This window comes from Myotis brandtii, unplaced genomic scaffold, assembly GCF_000412655.1.
Source record: "Myotis brandtii unplaced genomic scaffold, ASM41265v1 scaffold161, whole genome shotgun sequence".
Classification (NCBI taxonomy): domain Eukaryota; kingdom Metazoa; phylum Chordata; class Mammalia; order Chiroptera; family Vespertilionidae; genus Myotis; species Myotis brandtii.
In genome coordinates this window covers 191,898-196,347 of record NW_005355881.1, presented here as the reverse complement: position 1 = coordinate 196,347, position 4,450 = coordinate 191,898, and the positions used below count along the sequence as shown (strand labels likewise).

General features: G+C 47.6%; 1 long non-coding RNA gene across 1 annotated transcript; it reads right to left on the bottom strand.

Annotated features, from left to right (window-relative positions):
- Positions 1-1,833: 1,833 nt before the first annotated feature.
- LOC102258881 lies at positions 1,834-4,126 on the bottom strand. The gene is made up of 4 exons (XR_001361281.1): positions 4,084-4,126; positions 3,428-3,751; positions 3,050-3,107; positions 1,834-2,329 (listed from the first exon to the last, which is right to left on the bottom strand). It is a non-coding gene; the product is annotated as an uncharacterized LOC102258881 (long non-coding RNA).
- Between the last annotated feature and the right edge of the window lie 324 nt (positions 4,127-4,450).

The following is a 4,450-nucleotide window of genomic DNA, read 5'->3' as shown; positions in this document are numbered from 1 at the left end:
ATGTGCATAGCATGTATCAGGAGTTCATACTTTTTATACTGCTGGACAGTATTCCATTGTATAGATAATATGCATTTTGTTTATCGGTTTACCAGCTGGTGGACATTTGGGTTGTTTGCACTATTATGAATAAAGCTGCTATGAACATTCACGTACAAGTGTCTGTGTGGGCATACATTTTCCTTTTTGTTGGGTGGACGATACAGGATAAGGGTGGGGGCATCTTATCGGGACCTCGGAGTGGAATTGCTGTAGAATAAATTTATGTTTAACTTTATAAGGAACTGCCCAATGTTTTCCAAACCCGTTGCCCTATTTTAACATTCCAAGCAGTAGAGTATGAGGGTTCTTGCCAATACTTGTTATTGTTGGTCTTTTTTATTATGTCCTGCTGAGGAACTTTTTTTTAAAGAACAGTTTATTGATTTTTTAGAGAGAAACATCGGTGTGAGTGCTCAACAACAATCAGCTGCCTCCTGCACGCCCCCAACCAGGGATCGAGCCAGCAACCCGGGCATGTGATCAGGAACCCAACGAACAACCTCCTGGTGCACCAGCGAGGGCCTGCTGACAAACACTCAGATACCCGGGCTCCATCAAACCAATTAAACCAGAATCTTGGGGTTCAGGGCCTAGGCATAGGTATTCAAAACAGAATAGAACAAAGCCAAAGCTGCCCTACCTAAAAGCTGCTCGTGTGCAAAGGGTTGAGAACCAGTGGCCTAACTTGAGGTCTGATTTCTGTCCTCCGGGCACTTAGGAGAGCACATGCTGGCCAGCAGCCTCTCCCACCCCAGGAAGGATATGGGCTTGGGGTGGGAAACAAGTTGCCGCCCAACACCACAGGCACAGGCCCCGCGCAGATGGGCCCCAAGAGGAAGGGGCCTGGGATTTCGGGGAGGAGCCAGCGGAGATCCTGAGGGGGAGGGGTGTCTCCCACGACCTTAGGATTGTTCAGGCTCCAAAAGAGATTAAGAAAGTATGACATTCCTGGCTGCAGACCAGCTGCAGATAACCCCAGAGAAATGCCAGGAGATGGTGGTGCCAGCAGGAACTACAGGGAGCTTAGAGGCTCAGGGGATCCTCAGGCCAGGGCCACACAGTCTGGGATACAATCTCTTCCTTTCAAAGGGTCTGCAGATAATAATAACCACCATGTTCCATGGACCAGACCCTGTGCTGGGGCTAGGGATACAGCCATGGAGAAGTGTCAGGCTCCCACCCCAGGGAGCTTAGTCTCCTGGAAGAAGCAGACAAAACAGAGTTGAACAGAATGCCGGGTAATGATGCTGGAAGGCTCTCGGTGGGGGCTACATTTAAGTAGAGATCTGAGTGAATGAAGAAAGCTAACTATGCAAAGATCTCTGTGCAAAGGTGTATCTGGTAGAGGGAAGCGTTCATGGAAAGCTTGAGGCTGAGTGAGTTTGGTGGTTTCCAAACAGAGGTAGAGGGTGGAGTAGTAAAGAGGGAGGAGCTAGACCCTTTCAGCGGTCATGGCCCGAGTCCAGCTTTTATTTTGTGTGCAATGGGGGGAGGGGGCAATGGAGGGTTTTGAGAGGGGTGGTAAAATGCTATAGTTTCTATTTTTAAAGATGGCTTTGGTTAGTGCAGGAAGACTAGAACTATAGGGGCAATAGTGGGGCAGGGAGGTGGGGCAAGTTGTCCAGGTAAAAGATGAAAATGGCTAGTGCCGTGGTCGGCAAACTGCGGCTCACGAGCCACACGCGGCTCTTTGTCCCCTTGAATGTGGCTCTTTCTAAGCCTTAGGAGTACACTAATTAAGTTAATAACAATGTACCTACCTATATAGTTTAAGTTTAAAAAATTTGGCTCTCAAAAGAAATTTCAATCGTTGTACTGTTGATATTTGGCTCTGTTGACTAATGAGTTTGCCGACCACTGCGCTAGTGTTGGTGCAAATGGAAGAGAAAGTATAGATGTGGGACATCTTTGGGAGGTGGAGACACAATTATTTACTGACATGTGGTAGAAAGAAAACAGGAGTTAAACATGACTCCTATTGTTTTTGACTCAATCGAGCATCTGGGTGGAGGGTGTGCCATGATCTGAGATGGAGAAAACAGAGAGGAGCAGAATTTAGTACTGAGGGTGGGGTGGGAAGGGGGTGATGAATTATGGATCTAGGTGGGTGAAGAGAGGAGGGAAACTGGAGGGCTAAGATGTCCTCATGATTCCTGGATGGAGGGCTGGCAGTCCTTGTCAGATCAAAGTCTGTTTATGTCAGCATTTGTGTAGTATTAGAGCCTCATGGAAAAATTTTCAAGATGCTGGAACGTGTTGGGTGCTTCTTGCAGTCGTTAGGAAGGCCCTGCAAAAAAAAAAAAAAAAAAAAGAGACACACTCAGGCTGAAGATGGTGGCCCATTCTTCTTATCAAAAGAAAAAGTCATGCCCAGCTGGCATGGCTCAGTGATTGGGTGTTGACCTGTGAATCAGGAGATCACGGCTCTATTCCCAGTCAGGGCATATGCCCAGGTTTTGGGCTCGATCCCCAGTGGGGGGTGTGCAGGAGGCAGTCGATCAATGATTCTCTCTCATCATTGATGTTTCTATCTCGCTCTCCCTCTCCCTTTCTCTCTGAAATCAATAAATATATACTTTTCAAAAAGAAAAAGTCAGACCTCTTGCTGCTCCCTCCCTTCCTGTTACTTGGAAATGTTATTACTGGCTTATGAACATCTAGATAGCATTGTTACAGACCTTCCACCCCTTCCTCAATGTAAGGAGAAGCTGGGAGCCCCATGCTGAGTGAATGACTCATAAAAACAAAGACGGGAGGCTGAGAGGGCCATCTCCCAAGGGGCCCCATGAGTGAGAGTCTGCTAGCAGGCAGGCTGCAAGGGGCATAGGAACTGGGAGGCAGGTGGAGTGTGAAGAAAACAGGAGAAAGAAATCAGAGAGGCCAGTGAGCTGCTGGAGGTCAACATGGGAGCTGAGTGGTAGAGGTGCCAGGGGCAGGGCTTGAAAAGAACCCAGGAGATGGGGAAGCCACACCCTGTGAGAAGCATTAGAATTCTTGAGTTTCAAACCTGGAAGGGCCTTCGGGGACCAGGTGGCTGTCTCCTTCGACAGAAAAGAGGAACTGGTCTGCAAGGAGGAAATGGGAAAAAGCAAATGGGAAATGGAAGAAGGCAAAAGACCAGGTCTCCAAGGTTTAGACGCCACAGAAAGCTGTCAACAGCTCTGAACTGAACTCAGAAAGCCATAGCCCTTTATTTCCCGTCTCTCCATTTGGTAAATGTCTGCCCCCCAAGGGGACAGTTCTGTCCAGCTGCTTTCTTGAAACAAGTGGTCATTCCACCTGTTTGGGAGATATAATCTCCTAGCCTGAATCTGCCCCCTCCCCCATCCAACACACTCCGCCCCTAGTTCTAACTGGGTCCCCTATCACAGGTGCCCAGGCTCACCCATGCTGACCAATACAGGCACATGCATTGCAATGCTCATGGGGTCAGGCAGAGGGAGAGGGTGGAGGTCAATTCCTAAGGGATGGCCAGGGTGGGTGTTGGGGGTGGGAGAAAGGTCAGGATGGGAGATGGGCTGACGCAGCTTCTCCAAGCCATGCAGAAATCCAAAGAAAACACAGCTGGAGTCAGGGCGAGGGAGTGGGGAGCCAGGCGATGCATGTTGACATCTTGGGCAGAAATCCAACTTGGTGTCCTGTAGTCAGTGGAACTGTGTTTACTTGCTTAGACCAGTTACTTCCTCCTGCTTTATCTCAGTTTCCCAATCTGCAAAACAAGGGCCGTAATAGCTATCTCAAAGGATTGCTGAGGATTAAGTGGGATCATTAAAGAAGAGAGTCCAGGGGAGTGGTTAAGGGCATGGGCTCTGGAGCCAGACTGACTTGACCAAATTAATGTCTCTGGGTCTCAGTTTTCTGGTCTGTACAATGGGATGATGATACCTACCTTATAGGATCTTATGACATTTAAGTGAATTAATATTTGTAAAGTTTTTGTTGTTAAAAAACTAGTTAAGCTCTGGTAGGTGTGCTCAGTGGTTAGAGTGATGGCCCGTGCACTGAAGGGTCTCAGGTTCTATCCCAGTCAAAGACACATACCTGTGTTGCAGTTTCATCCAGGCCCAGGTTGGGGTGCGGGCAGGAGGCAACCAATGCATGTCTGTCTGTCTGTCTGTCTATCTCTCTCTCAATCTCTCTCCCCTCCCTCCATTCCACTCCATCTAAAAGCAATAGAAAAACATCCTGGGGTAAGGATTGAAAAAAACACACAAAACTGGTTAATAGTAATAACCAGAGACATTTATTGAGCACTTTGGTGTGCTAAGTACTAGGTTCAGCACTTTATATACTTTATTACATTAAAATTTCCTACCAGAGAGGTAGGCAGGCACTAGATCATTCCCACTTACAGATGTGAAACCTGAGGCCCATAAAGAGAGTTACTTTTCTTTTAATGTATTCTTTT